Below are 26,347 nucleotides of genomic sequence, written 5' to 3' on the forward strand. Positions count from 1 at the left end.
GCCGTGACCCCAGGAGACCCGCAGCCCGGCTGGGACTCTGAGCGCATCGGAGAGTTCTCCTTGGAGTCCCGCGGGCAGGGGGGAGATGTGCACACTGCCGCTGTGTTGTTTATCTGCGCATCGATTTGTTTATCCGCACATTCATTGGTTTACCTGTGCTGCGGGGTTGTGTGGTCACCTCATGTTAAGAATTCCTGTAAGAAGCGGCCCCATGAAATGTGTCCATTTACTGAGAATGGAGAGTTTCCCCTCTGGGGCCTGTGGGAGAAGTGGTGTATGTGTGTCCCCTCCACAAGCTGTGTTGTTAACGAGCTGCTTCACTCTCTGGATGTGAACATCTACCCCTGTTTGCTTCTCTAACTAGATGGCTAGGAAACTCAGCATCCCAAGTTCGGTTCCCTTGCAGCTAAACGTTGTGTCTGCTTCTGGGCTTTGCCTGTGGTCCTCAGTTCCCAGCTCATCACCTTCCGTTTGTGTCCCGCACTGTGGATCGTGTGTGTGTGTGTGTGTGTGTGTGTGTGTGTGTGTGTCTGGAATCCTCATCCAAGTCCCTTTTCCTGTATCCCGGTGGAGGACGGCAGCGTCTCTGAGTCCACGAGCGCATTGTGGTTTCTTGCAGGTTGTTGGCTCACAGCAGCTTTCGAATTCTCGTGTGTTCGCGGCATCTTATTTTAATCTGGCTGCTTCCTGCTGAAGTACATCAGGACAGAGTGTATTTCTAAATTTAGCATGGTTGGAGACTCAGGCAAAAGCAGCTGGTGCGCAGACCCTAGGTGAAGCTCTCTGGGTCTTTCTACCCTGAAAATTAAAGTTCTGTCGTATCAGTTTATGAAAGATAAAACAGTTAGCAACGCTCTGGACTCATTTGATTTTTCTGGGGGAAAATAAAAAGCCCACGCCGTTGTACAAAATACCTTCTTTGGCTTGCAGGTCCATCGAATGGAGCAGAAATTGTTGTTCTGTCTCGGGCAGTGTGGCGGAGCAGTTCCCCGAACGCTCTGTTGGAAGTGGGACCTTGGAGCCCTGCATAGGCTCCCAACTTGTTGAAAAGCAGGAAGCGAAAATGAGGTTACAGAAGTCAGAGTTCCTAAATGTCTCCCACTAAACACGTGTAAGGAATTAGTGCAGGGGGGGCGCCTGGGTGGCTCCATCGGTTAAGCTTCTGACCCTGATTTCTGCTCGGGTCTTGATCTCAGGGTCATGAGATCGAGTCCTGCCTGTGCATGCCCCCTCTCTCTCACAAAGAAATAAGTCTTAAAAAAAATTAGTGCAGAAAGAAGAGCTGTTTCCTGATTTACGGGGAGAGATTGGGCACGACGTCTTGGGATCACTTCCGAGCCTCAGCTGCTCTCCGTCACTAACCGCAGATACTGACGGCGTCTGGCAGCCGGGGCTGGGCTGGGTATTCCTTGTGAAGGCTCAGAGGTCAAGGTCCAGGAGCGCACAAGTCCCTAGTGACAAAGCTCTGAGGTGATCGCCTCACAGACGGACTGCAGGGACAAAAGCGGTTTTGGGCAACATTTACCCGGTGTCCACTGTGCCAGGGAGCGTTCTCTGCTCTGCCCACGAATGAATGGTGGCGTGTCCTCCTCGCGTCGTCGTGAGGCTTCTGTTAGTTACCCCACTGCCCGGAGGAGGACGCGGAGGCCCGAGCATCGTGGGCCCGGGTCACACACCTGGCTGGCAGGGGGCCGCCCTTCTCGCAGAGCCCTCTGGCCCCAGAGTCCGTGCAGTCGGTGCCGTGGCTCCGTGTTCACTGTGGAACCAAGCAGTGTGCTTGACGGAAGTGCTTCTGGTGGCCCAGCGTGGGATCCAAGGGGAGCTTGCGGAGAGGGGGCTGTGGGCGGGTGACACAGAGATGGTAACAACGGGTTTTGGACATGTGGGTCCTTTGAAAGGGTGCAAGGGAATGCGAACGGTTGTGCATAACCTGGGCAGAAGTTGGGGTGGGGTGTTGTTTGTTTGTTTTTTTTTAAAGATTTTGTTTACTTATTTGATAGAGATCAGAAGTAGGCAGAGAGGCAGGCAGCGAGAGAGAGAGAGAGAGAGAGAGAGAGAGAGAGAGAGAGAGAAGGAAGCAGGCTCCCTGCTGAGCAGAGAGTCCGATGCGGGGCTTGATCCCAGGACCCTGAGACTACGATCTGAGCCAATCCCAGACCCTGGGATCATGACCTGAGACGAAGGCAGAAGCTTTAACCCACTGAGCCACACAGGCGCCCCTGGGGTGTTCTTTTTGAGGTGCTTGTAGTAGGCGCTGACCTGGGCCTTGCAGGATGTGTAGCAGCACCCCTAGTCTCTCCTGCTGCATGGTAGCAACATGGCCTCATGCTCGTGACTTCAGACCCTTGTTGGGGTAGTGGAGATTACCTTTAAAAAAAAAAAAAAAAAAAAAGCAACCTTAAAAAATTTCATTTTTGGGAAAAGCCCAGGGTTTAAAAGTCATTTTGAAGGCGTCTGTTTCCAGATGGGTATGGATTTAGAAAGCTGGATGTTTGCGGGTTTGCCTTTACAGGAGTTCTTCAACTTCTTTCAATACAGGGGAGACTGCGCTGTTTGTGTAAGAGTGTTGGCTGTTTTTAGTCTTAGTTTTTCGTTTGAATTTTTATTTAGGACATCCTCCTGACGGCCTGAACGTGGAGGTGACCCTTGGGGTGTTGTGCTTGGTGAATGGGAAGAGGGGTGTGTGTGTGTGTGTGTTGCACGCGTGTGTGTCTTAATACTTAGTTCTTCATTGGCTCCTCACTGACATTGGTGTCCCAAGTTTTGAGGTGTTTATGTAAGCAAATAATTGAATTTAATTGTTTTACAAAAGGGATTTGTTTGCAGCACTGTTAACTGAAACCGAAGGCAGTATAATTGACCTTTCCAGGTGAGCGGGGGAGGCCATGTGTTTGGCCAAGGATAGAAACTGAAATGTGAGCCCCAGGACCATATGGTGTTCGGAAACTTTTATCATAATTCCCGTGAATAGACAGTGTGCTTGACAATTACATTTAAAATTATGCTTAATGCTCACGGCACAGGGTGGAGAGGGTGCTCTGGGAGACGAGGAAGAGATTAATTGGGATTCTGTTCCACCTCTCCGTGCACCATGTCATCTGTAAACGAACTGATTACGGTCCTGGGAGGCGTGTCTGCATGCCGTCCGCTGGTGTACCTGTGCGCAGAGACTCCAGGCACTGTTGGTGGACAGTTTGGTGAATAAGAAACACGTTGTCCTGATACTTAACGTGTCTTCTTTAAATGTGGTCATTTTTCTCACTAAAGATTATTTCCTGCCCTTAAATGAGATTTAATTTATCATTCGAATTTAAATAATAATAAATCTTAAAAACAAATATTGGGCAAAAGACAGCTTATTAAAATTCGCTGTGGGTTTGTCCCCCTCCCCCAATTGATGTTGGATCTGGAGGGATTATATACTTACAGATCCAGTTGGGTCATGTCATCACCTTATCCCACATCAGATTTTCACCTGACAAACCCTAGCTTGGTCTTTCTGTGTGGAGTCTGTTTGGTACATCATCGTGTGAGCCAGGGACCCGTTGTTCCTTCGTTGGGAGTGGCGTACGGTTGGCTCTAGTGGTGTGGGGTGGCGGGGAAGTGACGCCTGTGTCTGACCACACGCATTCAGATGCAGCCGCAGAAGCATTGGTTTTGCTGCTGATGGAAGCCTGGAAGTCTTGTTATTAGCATCATAATAGTTTCAAAAAGAAAGCATGTTGATACAAGGATCTTGTTTGGTGACCGTTTTGCTTTTTTGAGTAGTTCATACTTTCTGTCTGAATTTGTGAAATGTACATATATAATAAAATGTCATGTTTTGCAGCAACGAATGGATATTAATTAATTAAACGACTTAAATGAAGAATAGATGAAGAAAACGTGTTTCCCTGTTGATCCTTAAATAAAAAATGATTTCTCCCGAACATTTATTTCCCTATTCCCAAAGTGCTGCTATGTTTCTTTTCTGAGTCGAACAAAAACAAACTTCCTTTTGGTTTTGAGCCTGCCCTTAGTTTGTTTTCAGGGCACGCCTGTTACCTGCCTGCTGTAGGGTGGGCCCCGGGCTTTAAAGTACGTGGCTCCCAGGGATTGGGACGAAACTCTGGACTCATTGGCTTTGGCTTGGGCGCACAGGACTTTTGTAATTTTGTGTTTGTTTTTGCAGTTTTGGTTTTTGCGGTTCTGTTTTCTGTCATGGTCATTGTTCATAGAATGTCTGGATAACAGTTTGTTGTGCTCGTGATGTTTGTCGAATGAGATTTAAATGAGTGCATGGAGACCCAGAGACTGCCCTGGTGCGCCTCTGTAGTGTCCACCCCGTAGAGAACCCCCTGGGCAGGAGTAGAGGGTCTTCAAGTTCTTAGGAGGAAGGAAGCCATAAGGAGTGGAGTCCCAGAACTTCATACTGAAAATAGTAGTGGTGAGGGTTTAGAAATTACTTTCCATTTCTTCTTCTGAACATTTTTTCTCCAGAACATCTTAACATCTTCTCGTCTTGATATATCGTCCTAAGAGTGGTGCTCTAGGCACTTCCTCTCCTTGGCTGTTGCTTTTTTCCCGTTTGTTGTAGTCTTTAGATTTGCATTCATATGGTAACCACTGGCCACACGTGACTGTTTACACTTAAATTAATTAAAATTAAACAGAATTTAAAAGCCAGTTCCTCAGTTGCCCTAGCCAAACATTTCAAGTGCTTAGTAACCACAGTGCAGCTAATGGGTACCTTAGTGGTCAGTGAAGACGTAGTGCAAAGAGTTTTACTATATAGATGAGAGATGGCTATTCCGATTTTTTTCCTAATAGATATTCTGAGGAAGAAACGCTGGAAAAAAAATCTTAAATCTGAAGAAGAGAGGAATTTCCTACCAGGTGACTAGAACGAGATAAAAAGCGCCTGAAAATTATTACGTGAAAGCTTATCATGTCATTTTCGAATATTAGAGATAAAGGCAGTATCTAAGCAGTATCCTGGATTTAAAGGTCATATAAAGAATCTGAAATCAGAATGATACCGGATTTTGTAACGGCAGCATTGGAAGTTGGAAAAGAGACTGACTATAGAGTTCTATACAAATAATTTTTCCTCGGAATTTAAAGTCATTCTTCTACTAGTTGTTAACTAAGAGTAGAGTAAAGATGTTTGTATGTATTCAGGATATCAGTGAAATTTAGCTTTTATATATCAATTCTCAGAAATCTACTAGGGAATGTGTCCCACTGAAATGAGAGAGTTCACCAAGAAAGGGGGAGATTTGGGATCCTAGAAACAAAGAAAATGTACTAAAGATGTTGTGGTTTCAAGGTGGCACGAACTCTTTAACAGGCCTAAGGCTGTCCAGTACAGACCGGAACGGAGGCAAGAAATTTCGGAAGGCCTGGTGTGTGTGTATTTGGGAGATGTAGGAGGGAACGAGGGGGAAACCCATAGAGCTGACAGATTATCTGAGAATTTTGATCATGTGAAAAATTAAAGCAAAGCATTGTGGACACTGCTGGAAGAATTACCAAAGGATGTAAAGACAAAAAAGAGAATTAAGGAAATAAAAACAGATGCAATTAGTAACCCAAGGAAAACAAAAAGGTCGCATAAGAAAGGAATCCTCATCGTACTGTATTGCTTGCTCACCTGTGTCCACTCCACTGTTGGACTGATGTCCGTCAAGGATAGATTTGCTCCGAGACAGTTATATTGTTGGAAAAATGTGGTAGGTTAGCATAGGATTGAGGATGGAACTTAAAAAACCAAAACCCTCACCTCTGTGTGAGAAAATCAACTCAGTGATGCCCAAAGCTGATAGGGCCTGTCGTGAGGTTTTTCAGAAACATGGAAGCCATACTGGGGATCACCGCCAGTAAAACAGACAGTTCTGAGGTTTGAAAATGGTTGCTTGGAAAATAAGAAAAATCTAAAACAAAAAAAATATGGTGGCTTTGAGAAGTAGAATTGGGGATAGATGGTGTTATAAAAAGCTTGTAAGTAAAAAGAGGAGTCTTTTGCCTCGCCTCATTGTTTGACTTTTTAAAACAATGCACGTGTATTACTTTGATATTTTAGTGGTCGCCCTTGGCAGAACTGATGCTTGGGCCAGGTAATTTTTTGCCTGCGAAGCGCTCTGCTGTGGGCTGCGTCCCCGGCATTGCCAGATGCCAGCAGCATTCTTCCTCCAGTCCTGACAACTAAAAATGTCCCCAGACATCGCCCACTGTCCCCCGGGAGACAGCCGCATTTGAGAACCACTGATTTAACGGATTTAAAATCTGTTATTGAATGAATCCTTGCCATACATAAAAGTGCCGTTCGGTATTGGTGTGATGCAGGAAACAACGGCTTCATTACACAGAACTTGAAGCTCGCGGCGGATGAAGTGTTCAACATTCTCTGGTGCCTCTTGCCAGTATGTGGCTTAGCCCCTGGCTCTTGGCCCGGGTAATTCAGGGCTCACTAAAAAAAGAAAGGACTCGGGAGGAAATTGCAGCTTCTCTGTTATGCTCAGTGGCTTCTGAAAACATAGTTTGGATTTTTTGCGTTGTTTTCATGATGGTACAACTTGAGTTTCTCTGGGGTGCCAGTGTTAATCATTATGGCAACTTGGGGAAAATATTGCAGCCTTTGGATAGATTTCCGTGGTCGGTTGGCTGTGGGACAGATAGATGCACACACATTCCTGCCCCCCCCCCCCGCCCCCCGGCATCCTTGTGTAAGTTCTTGGTTCAGTTTTTTGCAAGTGTTTTCCCTTGGAATTGACAAAGGAAGTCGACAGGAAAATGGTTCCTCAGATTTTTTTGATGTGGATGAAACCTCATAAATAATTGAATACCCTCATTTCACAGCTGACGACTCTCTGGTCCGGAGAGAGTTTCTTATAATTAATTGGAAGCAAAGTGAGGCGTGTAAATCTGCCCTTCTTTTTTCCCCCCGTAACTTTTCTTTCTTCTCTTTTGATATAGTAGCGTTAAAAGTAATACTGCGTCATGGAGACGGAAGGGGGTCAGGCAGTGGGTCAGGCGTCTGGCAAGTTTGTCAGCGTTTTCACACAGTTCGGGACTCTGAGAATCGTGTGCCAGGGGCATGAGCCCGTGTAAGCTCGGAGAAGAAGAGAAAGATCGCGACGGCTCAGCTCAGGGGTCCCGGGCTCCTGCTTGGGAGGAACTCTGGGTTGTCTGGTGTTTTGGAGTCACCCCTGCCGGGACTGGGCTGTCTGCAGGGCCAACTCGCCTGGTGGCCTCCTCTTTCCTGTGCCGGATGGGGCCCTGGATGGGGCATCTGTGCTGTCCCCTGCCCAGCGTCCTGGCACTGTGCTGCACCCGTCCCCTCTGCTGACCACACTGAGAGTGTCGCCTGATGTTTTTAGAAACCTCAGTGCCCTCTTGCCTGCCTTTGTTGCCTCTGGAACCACTCAAGCTGCAGCTCCCCTTCTCTGCCTCGTCGCCCGACTTCATGGGCCAGCGGGAATGCTGGCGCCTCTGTGAAGCCTCTCTAGATTTCTTCCGTGTAGTGAGCATGGGCAGAGAAGACAGTATGGTTTCTTGTCATCTTTTTATCTGCTGTCCTCATCTTCTGTATCAGCGGCCGCTATTTGCTCGTCATTCTATGATCTTTGAGAGATGTCTATCCCTGGATGCCAAGGGTCCCAGAACCCCCTGGATTTCCTCCTCCCTCTCGGCACACCCATGTCTCATCGCCTCGCCTCCCTTCGGCGTTCTGTCCTCGGCTAGCCGTCTTTAGACCAGGCTTCTCCGCAGGGTGCTTGTGCCCTCCAGGGGTTGGCTGGTAACGTCTGGGGTCAGTTTGGGTGATCCAACGAAGGGAACGGATGTGTGGGTCGCTAGGAGCATCTAGTGGGGGGAGCGCACGGCTGCCGCTCCGTGCGCAGCGCAGCCCGCCTGCAGTGGAGTTACCAGATCCACGGCGATATCCGTGCCCGGGGTGAGAAAGCCGGCTTGGGGCCTTCCCGTTCAGGCGCGGAGCTTTTGAAGATCCTGGTTTGGGGAGGACTTCCAGACGTTAACTCTGCAGCCGTGCCCTCTCCCGATGGCTCAGACTGGGGTCCTTCGCGACCTCGTCAGGAGTCCACTGATAGCTAGGATGGGCGTTTCAGAGGGAACACGCGCAAGAGTCTTGCTTTTCTACTGTTCAGTCTGCCTACATCTCAGGAAGTCGCAGCACCTTCCAAACTGTTGCTCAAGGCCTGAAGCTAGAAGTCAGGCTGGGTTCTCCTCTCCCCTCCCCATCACACATGCTCCCCCCCCACAGCCCCTCACCCCCACCCCGTAAGTCCAGTAGGTCAGAATGTCCTAGAACCCTGTACACTGCATTTCATGCCAACACCATGTGAGTCAGGGGCGGATCCTTCCAGTTTTGTCGATTCCCTGATTCAGATATCTGCTGGCCCGTGGAATGGTTTTTGTTCTAAGCATGACAGGAGTCCCTGAAGGGTTTTTTAAAATAGCAGGACGATCACATTTTTTTTCTCATTAACTCTGGTGCTGGGTGAAGAATAAGGTGTAGTGGGGCCTGTGTAGGATCAACTCCTTTCCGTGGGCTGTGAGGTCCTCTGTGACCCGGGACCAGCTATTACTGACCTTTGGTGCCCAGCCCACTAGCCTTCCTCCCTCCTTCTTGCCAAGGTGAGTCTCACCACAGGACCCTTGCACTTGCTTTGTCTGCATTGTGGCCTCTCGCCCCCATTCTTGCTCCCTCCTCAGAATGCTGCCCCAGGCCCCAAAGGGAGTAAACTCCTCTCCCCGGTCACTCTCTCTTCTCCCACCAGCTGGAGTTGGCAGTAGTTCTGTCATCCAGCGTGACCTCGCTTTGCGTTTGCTTTCTAGTTTATAGTCCCTGCTTTTCCATCACCAGGTTCCCCTGCTTCTCCCTGCCGAGATGGGAACATTCCACAAGGCCAGGCACCGTATGTCCCTAATACCGGAACCGCAACAAGCATCGTTTGCATTTTCTGCAAGACTGAATGAGCCGTTGTCAGTAGAAACTTGCTGAGTTGGGTTGAATGTAGAAATACCTGTGTTTTCAATTAGCATTTTTTAGGAGGGGTAAGAGAAACTGTGTCTGGTGAGAGCGGACTAGACTTTTCAGTTCTCGACATTCCCTAGTAATAGGATCATAATTGCTTGCGCAATAATAAAACCGACCAGATTTGTGTGCCTTTGCTGGGGAATGAATCTGAGGAGTCCGTGGTGGTGGTTGTGTGACATCTGACATAGGGATCCTTCCGGTTTTGTCGATTCCCTGATTCAGATATCTGCTGGCCCGTGGAATGGTCAATGGTGTACTTCAAGATGTTTCCATGGATGCTTTTGCCTTACTTGGTTATTTTTCATTAACAGGTGACTGAAGACAGAAAACAGGCCTCGAAATAAACCCTCGAAGGAAGAAGGGATTTGCCTACACTTGGCTCTGAGTAAGTGAAATTGTAAAATGGATTTCTTATTATGTAATAAATATGCTGTCAACCTCTTTGTATTTTCTGTACTTAAAAATTCAGTGTTACTGTATTGACTCTAAGTCCTGGAAATGGTGATTTCTCAGGATTTCTTGTAACAGGTAATTTTGCAAGCCAGAAAACGCTGTGTGTCTGCCTGATGTGCTTCTTTCTGTCGAGCTTCTGGAAGTCCCAGAGTTTAGGAAAGAGAAGCGGAGATGGCCGGTACCATCTGTGTGCTTTGCAGAGAAGCGTCGTTTCTGCTCTTGTTTCCCAGATGCGTTTGAGGCCTTCTCTGTCTTTAGAAGGTGACTCGTTACCAGCAAGGGATTCTGACTCTTGGTCTGCCACGTGCCCCGCTCTTGTTTGTTCTTCTCAGTGCGTGTGCGCGGACTGGTGGGCACCACGTAGCTGCTCGTGGACCCGCCAGGCTCTTTCAGAACCACCTCGTCGGCACGGCCTGTGATGGCGGCCCCTACAACTGTGTTTTCCCTCGTTCTCAGCCCCTCCTGGGCTGTCCCTATTAGAGCAGAAACAGTCCAGAGTCCCGGAAAACAGACCTTCACGGGCCTGGAGCTCTCTCGTGGCTGCTGGGTCGCACCGGGTCTGCAAAGAGGCCGGGCGCCCTCGAATCAAGGACGTCCTTTTCAGAGTACTTGGTATGAAAGATCTTCAGTCTCTGGGATGACCGTTCATTAAGTCTGTTACCTCTGGAGCCTTGGGGCATATACAGAGATGTGGGAAATGTGTCTTGTTTTGGGAGGTGAGGCCTTATGTACTCATGAGGTGGGGGGTGCGGCAGACAGCTGTGGTGGGAATGGGTGTCCTGTGCATGGTGTCGACGGTCCGTGCCGTGCCGAGGGAATTCTGAGCAGCGTTCTTCTCAAAAGTTTTATTTATTTTATTTCTTTAAAGGTTTTATATATTACTTGCAAGAGCATGTCCGTGCAGGAGCAGGGGAAGGAGGGGAAGGAAGGAGAAGCAGAGGGAGAAGCAGCCCCCCTGCAGAGCAGGGGGCCCGAGTGGGCCTCCAGGGGGCTGGATCCTGGGATTCTGGGATAGTGACCTGAGCTGAAGTGGACACTTACGCAGTTGGGCCACCCGGACTCTCCTGAGTTCTGGGCAAGGTTCTAAACAGCACATGGCCGAGCCGCTGAGGAGGCTGGACGTTCCTCCTGGAGGCGAGACTCTGGATGGGTGTGCGGGTGGACGCAGTACGGGTACATACGGAGGAAGTACGTTCTAGGTGGGGGACGGACGTTTTGGGCAAAGGAAAGGAGCCAGGAACAGCAAAGCTTTTTTTTTTAAGATTTTATTTTATTTATCTGACGGAGAACTAGCAAATAGGAGGAGGGCAGCCGCAGGCAGAGGGAGAAGCAGACGCCAGGTGGAGCAGGGCGCCTGATGTGGGGCTCGATCTTGGAACCCTGGATCGTGACCTGAGCCCAAGGCAGCTGCTTCACTGACTGAGCCCCCCGGGCGCCCCACTCCTTTTTGTTTAATAGGGAACGTTGATAAAGCAGCCTGGGCATTAGGGGTGGGTGACGGGTGATGGGGGAGCAGAGAGCGCGCGGGAAGGGCGCGCGCTGTGACCGGACGGTGCCTACGCCGTGTTCGGAGGAGACTGACTCTTAGTGCTGGGGCTGCCGTGTCTCATCGACCTGGACGGCCCCGGGGACTGCGAGCCCGTCAGTATCGGAGGGACAGCCTGTAGACTGAAAGGGCACCTGATGGGCTCAGAACCAGCCCGCACGGGGCAGGAAGAACAGCAGTTGTGACAAGATGGTCCTAAAGTACGTGTGTGCCAGATGGCGGCGGCATTTGCTCACACCTTCCCGGAGACGGTTCACGGCGGGGATGCGTGCTGGGGTGTGCATGGCTGGGTTCGCGGACCGTGCCCCCACCCCCGCGGTGTGAGTCCTTCCGCCAGAGCCATCCGTGGACCGTCGTCATACTAGAGCTCCCCACCCCTGCCTCCCCCGTCTGCGACAAGCACCAGTCTACTTCCCGTGTCTGCGGGCTTGCTCATTCCTGGGCATTCTGTGGAGACTCTGGTGTCGTTCGCTCTGTGTTCTTTGGGGCTGGCTCCTGTTTCTCAGCGTAGTGTTGTCATGGTAGCAGGACACATCTGCGGGTCATTCCCTTTTCTTAAATACTGTCCCATTGTGTGAGTAGGGGACCTGTGAGTTTTGTGCATGTGTTCATCAGTCACACAGCCACTTTGAACGCTGCTGTTCTGAATTGATGTTAGACTCGCAGGACTGGCGGAGACAGAGCTGAGAGGTCCAGAACAGCCCCCCCCTTCCTGTAATGGGGTGTCACCATCCGAGACCCTGTGCTCTCACAGGGGTAGATGGACGCTGGCCCCGTGGACCAGATGCAGACCTTCTGTGCATCTCCGTAGCGTTCATGTGCACCGTGTGTGTCTGCGTGTGCTTACACGCTCGTGTATAGGTGTCTCACGTGCACGTTCATGCAGCCAGCGCCCTAATCTGACGCATGCTGTTAAGTGACCAGCGGAACACCTCATGATGCTGCTTTAGGTCACCCTCTCTGAGGCCTGGCCACCCTGGATCTCTGTCTCTGGAGTTCCATCATCTCGACAGTGTCACATGAATGGAATCGTTCAGAGACTGCCTTGATTCCCTCAGCCTAAAGCCCTTGAGGTCCGTCCAGGCGGTGGGTGTCCGCCGCCACCGAGCTGTACCGCGCCGTGTGGGTGTCCCAGAGCCCATGGATCCAGCCACTCGTCCCGGGGCGCTCGCGGTCTTTCCCGCTGGGGCTGTTACAGGTAGCGCTGCTGTGAACATCTGTGCACAGGTTTTGGGGTGGACAGATGTGTTTGAAGTCCCCAGTTTGTTCCTCGGGCCACCATGAGATTGGTGCCCGTGTTGGGGCCCGTGGACCAGACACAGAAACAATGGCACAGCGAGGCTGTGGGGCTCCCGGGGTCCCATGGGGGAGCGGGCGGTTGCAGCGGCCTCCAGCTGGCCGAAGCCCCTCTTGAGCCGCTGTGTTCAGAAGGGACGGCCGTGGGGCTGGGCCTCCCTGCCTTCAGAACCCTGTTGACAGGAGAGTGAGACCTCCTGGCCACCTAGAGGGAGCTAGGCAATTGTCCCTAGAGGCACAGTGGCCACACAAGGAGCAGAGCCCAGCCCGCCGGTGAGCTGCTACCCCGTTGGGGGGACTGCTGTGTATGGGGAAGCAGTGGCTCAAAGAGGCAACTTCTAGTTCCTTCAGCAGCGGGGCCAGCAGGAAGCTCGGGGGCTGTCTTAGCTGGCAGGCCATGGGGGTCAGGCTCTCAGGCTCTGCCCACTGCTGCGGAGAACCACCAGGCTGTGCTCTCTAGGACTAGCCATGCAGCCCCGCTGTCTCCAGGAGCTGCCTTCAGGGGGGCCGGGCCTGCTCTTTCCACAGCAGTGGGGGGTGGGGGGCGGGTGAGCGAATCGAAACGCTAAAAGGTACAGTACCCTTTGCCTCCGCGTGACTCTCGCTGTTCCTGGGAGATCAGAGGAAGGCAAGGCACGTGGGGCTGACCTCGAGTCCGCCAGCTCTGGTCTCCCCTCTTGTTTTCATCAGCCACGCCCTGTGGGACCTCCAGAAACTGGTTAGCGCCTTTGAGCCTCAGTTTTCTTCTCTGTGCCGTGGGAAGTTAATCCCTACTTTGCGGTCCTTTGGCATAAGACACGACGGAGCCCACATGTGTCCCCGCTTCTCCTGCTTCTTTTCTCCCGTCCCCACCCCACAGCCTGCAAGTGATTCGGAACGCTGAGATACTCAGTGTGTTCTTTTGGGCTGTGTGCTGTTTGCCCAGCGTGGAGGGGGTGTGTTTGTGTGTGTGTCTTATTCTAAACCTTTGCCGTCTGCTTTCTCATGTATCTCCCACTGCTGTCCTTGCCGTCGAAGTCATAGGATGGGCAACCACTTCTCCCCGGTTCCTCTTTATTCCTGCGGTCCACGAAGGGCACGAAAGACCCAAGTGCTTGTGATCAATGGGAGCCGCGGCTCAGGGCAGTGCTGCCGTGTAGCCTGGAGGGTTGGTTCGTGTTGGAGTTGGTTAGGACTGGGCACTGGGGGGTACTGGGGGCTCCGTCAGTTAAGCATCTGCCTTCGGCTCAGGTCATGGTCCCAGGTCCTGGGATGGAGCCCCGCATCATGCTCCTGCCCAGGGGAGAGCCTGCTTCTCTCTCTCCCATTCTACCTGCTTGTGTTCCCTCTCTCGCTGTGTCTGTCTCTGTCAAATAAATAAAGTCTTTAAAAAAGAAAAAAAGACTGTGCATCTTAAGAGGGACAAGACAGGGACTCTGGTAGGTCTCAGCTGGGCGGTGCGTCGTCTTGCAGACCAGCCCCGTTGAGGGGGTTTAATTCTAACTTCGTAGAGGTGGCGCCCCAGAGGGGTCTTCCAGCAGGCCCAGAGTGCACGGTGGGGGTGGAGTGGGGTGTCGCCGAGCTGGTCTTCTTGTCTTGTCAGAAGCAATAAAGCCTCGCAGGTGACTTGGAATCATCGCTTCTTCATTTAAAGGCCTCCGTTCCGTGTGGATAATCCGAGAGCACAATTGCTTTTTGTGGTCTCCGCCGAGGAAAGGTCCTTGAGAAGTGCTGTTCGAGAACACGACCCAGCTTCGTGCCCTCCCTGTCCGTGTGCTGCTCGCATGTACTTGGTGTCTTTTCTTTCTAACGCCGTGGGTCTTCACGCACCTTCGCAAAGGCGTGGACACGCACGTGGGGCCGCGCAGACGTGGCCTCCAGGTTATCAGGAGAGCGGCTCCTTATGGGAAGCTGGTCTTGCTCTTCTCCGGAGCCCAGGCAAGCCGGGAGGAGTGCGCGCTCTTCCCGCCCGGCCGACTGAGAGTCCGGTGACTTTGTTCACGGTGCAGTTTGACGCACACGGACATTAATGAAGTTCTTGATGAATGAAACTCAAGGATGAACTCTTGAAATTGGCTTTAGGTTCTGGTGGTGACACAGCCAGGAAGGGGCCTCAAAATGATGAAACAGTTCTTTGGTTTCTGACGTTTTTCAGTACTGTCTCTGGGAATAAATCAGTATGTTGTTTTCCCTAGTACTTGCTTGGTAAACGGGGGTGGTTCCCCGGTGTCTCTCAGGTCAGGACATGGTTGTCCGCGGGGGTGTTTTTTCCCCCAGGGGATACGTGGCAAAGTCTGCAGCCCTGGTTTTCAAGCCGTGGGCGGTGTGTGGGGACGGGATACTGACATCGAGGGGTGGAGGTGGGAGGCTGACAAGCACCCTCCAGGGCCCCCGACAGCCTCCCTCCCTCACGCCCTCCTACACCCGAGAGTCACCTGGCCCAAGTGCCAGTCGTGTTGAGGTCGGCTGGTTTGGCACGTGGCTCGCAACGTGTGTGCACACTCCAGCCCTCGGTCCCTGTCCTCGTCCTGACTGTCGGCCCTGGCTCGGGTCTGAAGCACCGCGGTGGCACGTTGCATGCGTTGGTCCTCCTACAGCGACTCCGGCGCTCAGTGTGACTCGAAGTTTGGAAAAGAAGAAGACTCTGGGCCTGGATTTCTATTCCTAATTTATGTTTTTCTTTGTATTAAACAATAGTTTTTTATTGTGAAATACCCGTATCATGTCATCTCCTACCTTCACCGCTGGAGACTGTCACCTCTGTGTCATTACGTCCACATTTTTGTGCAGCTTTTTGTCCTCTATCCCAAGTGGAAGCTCTGCCCCACGAAACGGGGATGCCCGTCCTCCAGCTCCCGGCGCCCACCATTCCACTTTCTGTCTCCGGATTGGCCTGTTCTAGGCTCCTCTGTAGGTGGCATCGTACAGTATTCATCTTTTCTTCTTTTTAAGATTTGAAGATTTATTTACTTAACTTGAGAGAGAGAGAGTAATAGAGACAGAGCAGGAGAGTGCAGTGGGAGACGGAGAAGCAGGGTCCTCGCTGAACAGGGAGCCCGGGATTCCAGGACCATGACCTGAGCTAGGCAGTCGCTCAACCAGCTGAGCCACCCAGGCACCCCCGTATTTGTCTTTATGCATCAGGTTTATTTCAGTTCGCATCCAAGTTCATGCACGTGCTAGCGTGTGTCGGAATGCCCTTCCTTTTTGGCGCTGAGTAATGCTCCGTTCTCTGTAGAGACCACGTTTGGTTTATCTGTTCGTCCATGGGTGGATGGTTGAGTGGTTTACAAAGAAACAATTGAAAGTGGGACGCCCTGTGACTGGCTCGTCACTGCTGTTTAGAGAGAGGTAGCCAAGGACTGTGGACTCGCGTGGCGAAATTGTTCTGTGCCCACACAGAAACTGCCCGACCGTTCCTGCGGAGCGCCCTCAAGTGCTCTTTACACAGCCTCTGCGGTCTTCGGAGCTACAGCTGGCCCTTGATGGACGGGTTTGGACCGTATAGGCCCACAGAGATGCAGGGGGTTTTGGGTAAAGATAGGGCAGTTCTGTGAATTTATTTTCTCTCTCTCTCTCTTTTTAAAGAGACGTGTTTATTTCAGAGAGGGGGAGAGCGTGCACAGGCCAATGTGAGCAGGTAGAGGCGGAGGGAAACCGGCTCAGGCAGCCTCCCTGCTGAGCGCCGAGCCCACGGCAGGGCTCCACCGCACAACCCTGGGGTCAGGACCCGAGCTGACATCCAGAGTCCCACGCTTCGCCCACGGAGCCACCCAAGCGCCCTTCCGTATGATCATCTTCTTCTTTCTCTTTTCCGGCCGACTTTATCCTGAGAACACAGAATGTGATACAGGTCACATGCTACACATGCGTGAACTGACTGTTCATGTTGTCCGTAAGGCTCCCGGTCATTTGGAGGCAGCTAGAAGTTGGACGCAGGTTTTCAGCTGTGTAGGGGGTGGGTGGTCCGTAGGCCCTGAATTGTTCAGGAATCCATTGTACTCTGCTGAGATGAGCTCTACACGTTTGTTCCTCCTGCTTAGCTTCCAAAGCAGGAGCAGTGGAAGTATTGAGAGCAGTCGCAGAAGCTTCCAGAAGGGTACCCCTGCCCTCCCGCTTCCCAGCATGCACTCTTGCAGTGGGATCTCCTTCCTGCCTCCTTGGTCTCTCGGACTGGACCATCCTGCACCCGTCCTTGCACGGGCTTTCTTCTTCCCACCTCCTGGGACCTCACTTGGGCTCTGCGTCTATGCTCTGTGGAGGCGTTTTTGCAGTCAGCGTGCCGAGATCTTCACATGGAAAGATGTTTGGTTATACTGAGATGCCGTGTCTGTCCCTGCACGGGGCTTAGCACTGGGCTCTGACTTGGTCCGGGCCGGCTGCCTACCCCAGTGCTCGCCCAGGCCTCATCCCGGTGCTCTCTCCTACGGGCGTGGCCTCGGAGCCGCCTGAGCGTCTGCGTAGTCACACGCGGCAGTCGGAACGCGGGCTTCGACAGGACTGATGAGGCTTTATGCGATCTGTGCAGACAAGGAGTGCTTTCCGAGCTGGGGGCTGGGGGTGGAGCGGGGCATCGGGCAGGCTGCGGCAGCGGAGATGGTGGCGGGAAAGGGGGAGGGCCAGCGCGGAGCTCGGGAAGCAGTTGAAAGCCTGTTGCAAGGAGCCAGAGCTGGTGGAGCAGTTTACCTTCCTTCACAAAGTGCTCTCGTGGCATTTTAAGTTCCTCAAAATGACGTCTGCTTTTTTATTTCAGACTAATGAAATAAGATACTCTCACCCACTTGTCGTTCTGTAAATCTGAAGAAAAGCTTTCTCTATAGGACAGGTCTTCCCAACAGGAGGATTTTTCCGGCTTAGACAGTGGGTTGCATTTAATCTCTGTTATATATTGCTGATTAATTTTAAGTACGATGTTAAATTTTAATGTATGGTTTCTTTTTAAAATTGATTACATTATTGGGTGCTTTCATTATTTCATTAAAAAAACCTCCCCGTCGTAGGCACCATATTTGGCCTTTAGTATCTTCTCTGTCTGCTTTAAAGACATTTTTCTGTGTGACCACATGCGATTGGGTTTGCAAAATATGGATTCCCCGAAGCCCCCAAGTTTCAGTTGCAGATGGCACGTTTGCCACTGAGTCCTTTTCCCAGTGTTTGCCTCCAAGAATATTGTCATTTCGTGCTCCGTAGCTGTTTGTCTTTGTCAGAGGATGCAGGGTAGGATATTAATCTTGTATGAAATTCAGATAAGCAGGGAGTGGATGGATTTATAGCTCTGGAAACCTCTAAACTCTGCAGCTGTGCTGAGTCGTTAACCTGTGAATAAGGAAATTCTGGACTGTGGCTCGCAAGGGCTGGCTTAACCCAATGGGCACAGAATCCATCACCTTGTCGGGGAGGGACGTGTGCTGCTGTGTCTTCTCGGGTTTGGGCTTACTGCTGTCCTGTCGCGCTCTGGGCTTCCTCCGGGCAAGGAAGGAGCGCCGAGTCGTGTACTCCACACTGGCCTCCCGAGCGGCAGGCAGAGCTGCCCGCATCCCGGGAGCTGTGGGGGCGTGCCAGGGGCCAAAACAAGTTCCTGGGTCTTTCGTCTCCAGAGGCTGGGGAGAGCACACCGCACCCCGTGTCGGGCAGGGACTGGTGCAGGAGAGGCCCAGCTCCAGCATTGAGGAGACCTTCCTGGGTGTCTTAGTAAACATTCAGCAAGACTTCATCAAGAGGACGAAAGCATGTGCAAGTCATAGTGGGGTGCACTGGGCCATGTGGGGATTTGGGGAATGGCAGTGACATCCTTCTGTGGGACCAGAGCTGATGGCTGGAGTGTAGCACAGAATGTGCCAGATGCTTAGACTCGAGGAGGTCTGGTCGGTGACTGCCTCCAGCACCTTGGCTAGGACTCACTTCGTGTAGGATTATGGAGGAAGGGCGCCAGGCGAGTGGCAGCATCTCGTTGCCCCCTATGTCTGCGAGTCTGCAGCAAGAAAAAGTGTCCTGTCTAGAGAGTGCAAAAGCAGGTTTTTTTTTTTTTTTTTTTTTTAAAGATTTTATTTATTTATATGAGAGAGAGAGCATGAGAAGGAGGAAGATCAGGAGAAGCAGACTCCCTGCTGGGCAGGGAGCCAGAGCAGGATTCGATCCCAGGCCTCCAGGAACGACCTTAGCCAAAGATAATCGTTTAACTAACTCAGCCACCCAGGCACCCCTTAAAAGTTTTGAAAGGTTACCCCTGTGTTGGTACAGTCAAGTCGGTGAGTACCCCCAGACCGCCATGACCCCGCCTTCACTTCATCGGAGTGGAAATGCCCCGTGCTTGACTGTGTGAACCGTCCTGGAGAAGGACTTGTGTGTTCTGGGCGCGCACATCATTCCCAGCCCGTGCTAGGTGGGCGAGAGCAGCTTTCACCAAAGGTATGTTTTGAGCAGCTTCATGGAGACATAATTCACCTACCATCCCATTCATTCATTTGGTCAGAGTATCTGATTCCATGGCGTTTGGTATATTCAGAGTTTTACAACCGTCCCCACGATCTTCATTTCAGTACACGGTACAGAAACGCCGCACTCCTTAACAGCGACTCCCCGGTCTTCCTCCCCGGGCCCTGGCGGCTACTAGTCTGCTCACCGTCCCTGTGGATTTCCCAGTTTGGGACATTTCGTTAAACGGAAGCAGAGAACATGTAGCCTTTCATGACTTGCTTCTCTCTCTGCATTGTGTCTTCGAGGCCCAACCATGTTGTAGCACGTGTCAAAGCTGTGTTCCTTTTCAGCCAGATGATGCCGCTCCGTTGTATGGAATGACCCCTGCTGTCTCCCCAGTCCTCAGCGGACAGAGCCTTGGGCAGTTCCCCCCTTTGGCCACGTGAATGATGGTCTACCGTGGACAAGCCGGTACCAGTGTTGATGGGGATGCCTGCCGATGAAGCTCTGGAGGACCCAATGAGCTGTTTCCTATCGGGATAATTTAGGAAGGTTTTTAGGATGCAAATGTGCTTTTTTTTTTTTAAGGCTTATTTATTTATTTGAGAAAGAGACGGGGAGAGGGAGAAGAGGCTTCCCGCTGAGCAGGGAGCCTGACATGGGGCTCAGTCCCAGGACCCCGGGATCGTGACCCGAGCCAAAGGCTGACGCCTAACGACTGAGCCAGCCAGGTGTCCCTCAAGTGTACATTTTTAAAAGTTGTATTTACGGGGGTACTGGGGTGGCCCAGTCAGTTATGAGCCTGGGCCATAAACCAACCCTTGGTTTCTGCTCCGGTCATGATCTCAGGGTTGTGAGATCGAGTCCTGCATTAGGCTCTGCACTCAGCACGGAGTCTACTGAGGATTCCTCCTCCCTCTGTCCCTCTCCCCTGCTCTCTCTCTTTCTAAAAGAAACAAACCTTTAAAAAAAAAAAGTGATTTATTATTTTTATTTTTTATTATTATAGGTTCTCAGTGAGATAAGTGTACTTTTAAATGCATTTGGGTCTTTTTGTGTCCCCCACCCCCCACCCCCCAAGCCCATCGGTTAGTAACTGCTCAGATACTCATGCACAAGTGTGCTCTCTCTGGGAGTCAGGCTGGTCTGGGTCTCCATATTCGGGCGACAGCATGAGTCCCTGGTGAGGTGTCATGGCTCCGTGGTAGAAGAGGCTGGCCGTCCAGCCGGCTCCACAGATCTTGCTAGGATCAGTAACTAAAGTGGCTGTCAGCCATTTTCCTTTTACCCAAATTTGAAAGTTTAGGCCTTCCAGGCTCATAGTTTTTTCATTTGTTACATGTAGATTTAGAGTAAATGTCTTCTTGCTTGAGTAGGCGTACACCTGAAGCGGATGTAACATCCTCTGTTCATTAGAATTAAACAAAACAAAACAAAACATCCAACATTAACTCCTGAGTAAAATTATAAGTTTCAGGTCAGGCGGTCAGTTTGTAGAAATTCCAGGTTTTCTTTTTGTTTGTTTGTTTTAACTCTTTGAATAGCATGGCACTAAAAAGGGAGTTTTTCCTATTTTCCTGAGCGTAGAATCTCAGATGTTCTGGTGTTAGTTTGAACGTGCCCACCAGTAGTTACTCTTCTGCTGCGGTCTTCAAGAAGCATGCGGGGGTGTTAGCCCCAGCGAAGACCTTGGATAACCTAGAGTCCCTTCCAGTAGAACTTTCTGTGTGGAGAGGGAGCTGCTCATATCTGTGTTACCGGTGGGGGAGCCACGACCCCAAGGGTCTCTTCATCACTTGAAATGAGCCTCGTTGGCCTGAGGAGCTCATTTATAGGTTTCATTTAATTTTAATTCATTAAAGATTACATAGCTGGAGATCTGGAAACCACTGTCGGACCTAACGCATTAGAATAGGGCTTCTCTGCGTGGTGATTCTGCAGTTGCCACTCCTCCCCCTCCCCGGACATCTAGCACTGTCTGGAGGCCTTTGTGATTGTCCTGACTTGAGGACCGTGCCCGTGGCATCCAGGGAGCAGAGAGCCGGGGTGCCGCTCAGCAGCCTGCGGTGCCGGGGATGGTGACCAACAGGGTGGTTTGGACCTCAGCATTTAGTCGTGAAATGAGGGGCAGGCAGAGCTCTCTGCCTCTGCACTGTTTCCTCAGATCCAGTTTAGGGAACCCTGAGTCTCAGCTCTGCACAGCTCTGCTCCCCAGCATCATGAGAGGGGACTGCGGTGCCCAAAGACGCCCTTTTCGCTTCTGGGTTCGCATCCTTCCCTCTCCAAGAGACCCAGAAAGCATTTGGAAAGGTCCTCTTTTACAAACCAGTCTTGGCACTGCTGGGCAAAGGCCGAAACCATTCATTGGATGATCGCAGGGCAACTCTAACTTCCCGTTCGGTGGGTGATGAAATTAGTGGGAGTGCTCCCCAGTAAAGCTGTCCCCAGCGTGCACACCTTTGGAGGTGGTCCCCCACTTCCCCGGCTCCCCGAGGCCCCAGCCCCCAAACCCAAGGGCTGTGGCTAGAGGTGGCCCCACTGTGGAGACTCAGCATTGCAATTAGTGACACATGTGTTCAAGCGTTGCAGTGGAAAGTCAGCCGCTGCCGGGCTGGGGCAGGCAGGGGGGAAGCCCCAGAGATGGAGCGCTCAAATGGGGCTCTGTTAGCGGGGCAACGTGGGCCGAGATGCTGCCGTTCACACAAGAGCCGTCCTGTGTCCGAGTACAAATGGGTCGCCTGTGATGGGAAACAGGGGCGGCCTTGGCAGCGAGACCACGCCGGGCATAATGGGACTTGAATTGGCCGTTTCTTTTTGGGATCCTGCAAATGCTTGCGGCATCTATCGTCCTGAGGAAGCTTGGACGGCTTGCCAAGCAGATAATATTGATGGTTAAAAAATAAAAAAGTGAACCCATGATACTTCTCTTCCCTGAAAATGATTTTTATCCTGTTTGCAAAAACCAGAGATGGAAGTAGGACAGATGTGTCAGCAGCTTCCGAAGCCCGTTATCCAAGGAGTTAAATGGCAGTCATTCAGAGCAGTGAGCTCTCTGGCACTCCCAAAGAAGCCCCAGGGGGATTTTGGATCTTATTTAATGTAAAATTCCTTGAAGCAAAGACTGCAGGCATTTTGTTATGGTTCCAGGCAGTTTATTGTGTTTCTTCCCCCCACTAAATATTTGTGAATGTGTGAATGAGTCTGTGTGCTAACCACGGAAGTAAATCCACAGGCAGGGGAGGGACTGTCGGCTCAATTCCTTTTCAGTCGAGAGTGGAAGCATCTTGGTAGAGCAGGATCCTTCTTGACAATGTGATGCAAGAGGCTGTAACAGATCTAAAATGGGCCTGCCGCGTCCCCGCCCAGGGCTCTAGCAAACTGCTCAAGGCGTGCTCACCAGCCCTGACCTTCAGTTTGGGTATGGTGGGAACTTTCTGCCCCTGACTTGGGGAGGGGGGTTAAGCACATGCACTGCTTCCAGGGTGTTGGTTGTAGCTGTGTGACTGAGCGGCCTTCCCATTTCTTGCACGGGTGCTTCCTGATGGAACTGGCATTCGCACCGGGGTAGTTGGATCGGCTCTCTGCCGGCACGTGTGAGCCGAGGCGGCATTCCGAAGCATGCCCTCCTGCCGGGCTCCGGGAAGAAGGGACAGGGAAGCAGACCGCTGGAGACGGTTATCCCGTGACACAGCCGCGATGCCTCGGCCTGTGGGGATTCTGGATGTGGGGGTTGGATGTGGGGATCCCCAAGTGGCTGCTCTTGGGGAAAATCTTTGTTCCCAGTTAGCCCCGTGGGAGACAGACGTGCACACTGGCACGGATGAGAAGCGGATGGTTTGGGAATGGAGGCCCCGGTACAGCTCTGTGTTCTCCCCCCACGCCCGCCTGGTCGCTGCAGTGTGGTACCCCCGCTCTGGTCTTTCCCCGGGAGGAGAGCGGAGCAGGAGCACGGAGCCTGGCTCTCAGCGGGATCAGGAGCGTCTTCAAGGATGTCAGGTGCGGAACACGGACGGACGGACATGGCTGTGGGCATCTTACCTGGGTTCAAGAAGCCAGAGCGGCCCCGGGCTGGGAACTGGCTCTGATGGGCGGAAACATCCCGTCTGTCCTCAGACCACTGCCGGTCCTCGGGCTGTTAGGGTTCTCCTTAGTGCTGGGGAAATGAGGGCGCCATCCGACTGCAGTGCCTAGAAATTGCAACAGTTAAGTTAAAATTTCAAAGCTCTCTTTCCTGTGAGGCCTGACATGGTCACTATTCAAAAGAATTTTCATTTTATTTTTTTAACCTTCTGGAAGGCCATCTGAGTAAGTCTGATTCAGCATGCCTATCCACAGTTCTTTTTTCTTGGTCTCTTTGGTAATGAGGCTTGGTTCTACCATTTCTTTTCCCCCCAGGCTAACTCAGGAGGGGCAGAGTTCCTGCTTTGCCCCAGAACGTTTCAGGGATTCAGCTTCCCAGTGAGGAGCTTTCCAGGACCCCGGATTTTCACGGAAGGGGAGTTTTTCCGTTCTGCTCTAGCATTAGGCAGTGTCAAAAGATACTTTTGGTTGTCCAAATTGGGGAGGTGCTGCTGCCATCTCGTGGGTGGAGGCCAGGGAGGCTGCTCAGCACCCTGCCGTGTCCAGGACACCCCACGGCAGGGCGGGACCCCATCCCGCCTGACAGTGGTGCCCCAAGGAGAAACCCTGCTCTGCGGTGCTTCTCATTTGCTCGGAACTGTGGGACGTGTTTCCGCCCACAGCTTGTCTCGTTGGAGAGGGCCAAGTCCCTGTCCCGTCCAGATGTGCAGGTCTCCGAATTCTGAAAGGAAATTGGATATGTGAGGGTCACATCCAAGGAAACCTACTGTCCGCAGAACAGAGGAGAGGGCCGGAGAGCCGGCGGAGGCGGGCCTCCTGGCGCAGCTGAGTCCTGTCTCTCCTTCCCTTGTTCGTTTAGATTCTGCGGGGGTTTCTCCTGAAGGCTGTGGACTCAAGGCTGCCCCTCTGATTTCATTTCTTCCCAGTGCAATTTAGGTGAAGCTGGAGCACACTGTTCCCTGAGGAGGGATTAGGGGAATCAGGCCTGGCCTTTGCTAAATAGATGTATCAGGAAACTCGAGCATCTTTACGAGAACACGGCTGGCCATTTCCCACAGCACGGTCAGGGTGGTAGGCCCGGCAGCAGACGGCCGCAGCTTCCCTGGGACAGATGGAGTTTTGCAAAGGTCCCCGCCCTCCCAGACACATCCTTAATGAAGCTGCTTCAGAACTACGAGCCTGTGTTTAAAGAGGGTGCTTCTGGTAGCTGTAAGTGGGATCGCCCGGTGTTACAGTCCTCTCGTTGGCCTTGGCCTACATTACATTAATGAGGCCTGTGAGCTGCTTTGCACGCAGCCTGCTGATGCGTCCCACCGGGAGTCGCATTCCTGAAGTGGCCACCGTAGCAGAGGGTGATACTTTCATCGTGTGGATTCCCTGCTTTCTGTTCAAGTGTTGTCGGCGGACCGCATGCAAGAGTCCCTTATTTTCGTACAGATGTGGTGTACGTCCTTCACCCTGGTGATGGTCTTCATCTGAACGAGCACAGAGGGAGGGGATTTTTGCTTGGTGGAAAGGTCGCTTGTTGGGGTGGTCGCTTGTTGGGGTGGTCGCTTGGTGGGAAAGTCGCTTGGCGGGATGGCTGGACGGTAGTGCGCGCTGGCAGCCTCCGTGAAGGGGGACCCTGTGCTTTTGTTGTTTCTCTTTCAGATAGGGTAGTGAATAAAATCGGATATTAAAGCTGATTGTATTGGTTAAAGATTGGGACAGCGGTTGCATAGGCAGTTTATTTACACGCTTCCCTGCTAGTTCCCAACGGATACACTCTTAGCTTGTTAATGTGAAAATCGTCAAACATACTTGAAGTGTACAGAATATTTCCTGTATTTCCCCATGTATCTGTCGCGTGGTTTCAGCCACTGTCAACATCTGTCCTTCCCTCTTTTGTTATTTTCTGTAGGGAAATTTAAAGCAAATCTCAGACACCACGTCGCGTCACCCGTTAGTGTATCCGCATGTGCTTGTGCTACAGAGGGTTGTATTCATACACACACACAGCCCCCCGCCCCCCATGGTACCGTTCTTACCCTGGGTGAGTTTCTTCTGGTCACCATAATGGATAACCACGAACTGAATGGCTTAAACTAGTGGAAATATTCCCTCATAGCCCAGGAGGTCAGAAGTCCACAATCAAGTGTTGGAAAGTTGGTTCTTTCTGGAGGCTCTGAGGAGGAATCTCTCCCGTGCCCTTCTCCCCACTTTTGGTGGCTTCGCGTGTTCTTGGCAGATGGCCACATCGTCCAGGCTCTGCTTCTCCTCTCCTGCTGCGGCCTCCTTCCCCGTGGCTGTCTCCAGAGTCCTTCTTTCTTTTCAGAGACGCTGTCACTGGACTCAGGGCCCGCCCTAATGCAGGACGACCTCCGCTTACTTTTAGTTCCATCTGCGGAAGACTCGATTGCCATCTGTGATCACATTTGCAGTCCTGGGGGTTAAAACCTCAACCTAAGTTTTCAGGGAACACGGTTCAGCCCGCTGCGGTGATGACGTGTTTGCTCCCCTGACCCGCTGGCACCGACGTGTTCCTTGTAGACGTCAGCTCCCAGAAATCTCCGCAGGAGTGTGGTAGGTCCATCCCCAAATGGTTCCCTCCAAGAGGTGCTTACTACTACCCCATGCCTGGAGGGAAGCGAGTGTATTTTCTCCAGATCATACTCTTGTGAACCACGAGGCCTGGCTGGCTGCAAGTCCAAGGACACTGGTGATGGTTTGCATTGCAGCTTCATGAGAAATGTTTGCTTGAGTTTTTAGAACGTAAACTACATACTGGCGATTGTGCCTTTTGGTAAGGCCTTATAGCCAACTTAAGGAAGTTGTTGCCGCTTAAAAAATACAGAAGCCTCCCGCCCCCCAATCTGTGATTTTGCCTTCCACAGTTGAGTTTACCCATGGTCGACTGTGCTTTAAAAGCAGATGGACTAGAGGTCTGGGTGGCTCAGTCAGGCGTCTGCCTTCGGCTCAGCTCATGATCCCAGGGTCCCAGGATCAAGCCCCGCATCAGGCTTCCTGCTCAGCGGGGAGCCTGCCTCTCCCCCCCCCCCCCCCCCCGCTTGTGTTCCCTCTCTCACTGTGTCTCTCTCTGTCAAATAAATAAATACAATCTTTTAAAAACTTAAAAAAATAAAAGCAGATAGTCTGATAGTAGATCGGAAGGTCGGTAGTCTCCTGACACTGTGTCCTCCATCTGAGCTCATGTCACCCTGGGCATTTTGTCACCTCCCATCATCACGGGAGGGATGAGTAGAATACAGTGAAGCATTTTGAGAGAGATACCACGTTCCCAGAAGTTTTACCGCAGTATCTTCTCATCATTTTTTTAAAGATTTTATTTATTTATTTGATAGAGACACAGCGAGAGAGGCAACACAAGCAGCGGGGTGGGAGAGGGAGAAGCAGGCTTCCCGCTGAGCAGGAGCCTGATGAGGGGCTGGATCCCAGGATACTGGGATCGTGACCTGAGGGAAGTCAGACGCCTAAAGACTGAGTCACCCAAGCACTTGTCATTGTTCTTTTTAAACGACTGTCCTGAGCCTCTTCCTCTG

The 26,347-nt window shown here is 51.8% G+C and overlaps 1 protein-coding gene across 2 annotated transcripts in view; it reads left to right on the plus strand.

The window, feature by feature from the left end:
* TBL1X (transducin beta like 1 X-linked) overlaps positions 1-26,347 on the plus strand; it is a 188,817-nt gene that overhangs the window by 51,795 nt on the left and 110,675 nt on the right. For both annotated transcript variants that reach the window (XM_059158248.1, XM_059158246.1), the window contains exon 2: positions 9,349-9,422. The gene's annotated coding sequence lies outside the window, so the exon portion shown is untranslated. The remainder of the gene's footprint in view (positions 1-9,348; positions 9,423-26,347) is intronic.

The sequence above is a fragment of the Mustela lutreola genome, chromosome X, assembly GCF_030435805.1.
Source record: "Mustela lutreola isolate mMusLut2 chromosome X, mMusLut2.pri, whole genome shotgun sequence".
Classification (NCBI taxonomy): domain Eukaryota; kingdom Metazoa; phylum Chordata; class Mammalia; order Carnivora; family Mustelidae; genus Mustela; species Mustela lutreola.